At 40.3% G+C, this 1670-nt stretch overlaps 1 protein-coding gene across 2 annotated transcripts in view; it reads right to left on the bottom strand.

The window, feature by feature from the left end:
* The window catches only part of Ccpg1 (cell cycle progression 1), a 33291-nt gene that overhangs the window by 12607 nt on the left and 19014 nt on the right, over positions 1 to 1670 (bottom strand). The gene's annotated exons all lie outside the window — the stretch shown is intronic.

Here is a 1670-nt window from a genome sequence, read left to right on the forward strand (position 1 = left end):
CGGGAGGCAGAGGCAGGCGGATCTCTGTGAGTTCGAGACCAGCCTGGTCTACAGAGCTAGTTCCAGGACAGGAACCAAAACCACAGAGAAACCCTATCTCGAAAAAAAAAAAAAAAAACCCAATGACTGTCTCTTTAGAAACACACACAAACTTCTCTACAGCTATCACCTTTGCCTTCTGAGGAAAAAGGCTGGTCAATGGAAGGCAATGGTTTTCTTAAACGAAAGCTGCACACCTATTAGAATCATACAAAAACAGAAACCTGAAAAGCTGTAAGGAAAAAAGAATGGAAAAGAAAAGAACAAAGTAACAGGAAATTAAATCATCCAGTGGTGCCTGGCTGAACAGCATTTTCAGTGTAGCCCAAAATTTATCATTATTTTTGAACACTTTCTTTATCCAAGCAATTTTGATGGGAAAGTTTCCAATAGTTTTTTTTTTTTTTTTTTTGAAAAATGCTTAAACTGGGCATGGCGGCACACACATTTGATCCCACACACTCAAGGGACAGAGACAAGCCATTCTCTATGAGTTTGAGGCTGACCTGGTCTATAGCGAATTCCAGGCCAGTAAGGAATATACTGTGGGACCCTGTCTCAAAGAACAAAAAAACCTTTATATTTCTGTTAACCAATTCTGAAACAGTCTAAGGTCTTTCAAGAAGAAATCAAGTCAGAGTCCTGGGCAAGCTCCCATCAACAGTGAATGTGTAGACTGCTCCATTACCAAGCCCTTGGCCTAACTTAACTCCATGCATCTTAAGCCAGACCAAAAACAATGGTTAAGTAAATACATCAAAAGGAGGGAAACTATCTGAACATGATGGAATTCTAAAATTCAAAAAATATATATATATATATATATATATATACATACCAAGTGCTGCCCTGCTGAGCCCCTGAGGGTGGAAAGGCCTCTCAGAGGCCTTGACCCCTAGGTACCTGCTGAATCCTAAGGTCAGCTGTACTAACCTGTTGTCAGCCATCTATATCTCAGGCTCAACAAAGGATGGATTAGAATATTCAGAAAAGATTCCTCTGCTCTAATGTAAACACACACAGAAACTCTGTGTGTGTCTTTCATTTTTTTCAAGACAAAGTTTCTCTCTGTAGCTTTGGAGCCTGTCCTGGAACCCTGCGCACCAGGTTGGCCTTGAGCTCAGAGGTCCACCATCTATCTCTGCCCCCAAGCACTGGGATTAAAGGTGTGCAGTAGAGTGTCAGGCATGGTGTGTTACATGGGGGACAGTGGGTGGGGTGTTTTGTACCATAATCCCAGCTCAGTCCCAACTGAGGCAGAAGACTGTAGCAAGTTCAAGGCTAGCTAAGGGTGTGCTCAAGACAGAGACTGTGCCCTAGAACAAACCAAGAAACACAATGTGTCAAGAAACACAATGTGGCATGTTATTACCTTAAACCAACTTAAACCAATAGTATCTAACGAGTATATCCATCCAAACTAGATTCTATATATTCTTGGTTTTTCATCAAGTTAGGAACCATTTAAAACAAAGTTCTAAATTATTACTGTGGGTTAATTAATGAGTTAGTTACAGGCTTCTTTTTTTTAATGTTTGTTTATTTATTTATTTATTTATTATGTATACAATATTCTGTCTATGTGTATGTCTGCAGGCCAGAAGAGGGCACCAGACCCCATTACAGATGGT

The sequence above is a fragment of the Microtus ochrogaster genome, chromosome 5 (genome assembly GCF_000317375.1).
Source record: "Microtus ochrogaster isolate Prairie Vole_2 chromosome 5, MicOch1.0, whole genome shotgun sequence".
In the NCBI taxonomy this organism is placed as follows: domain Eukaryota; kingdom Metazoa; phylum Chordata; class Mammalia; order Rodentia; family Cricetidae; genus Microtus; species Microtus ochrogaster.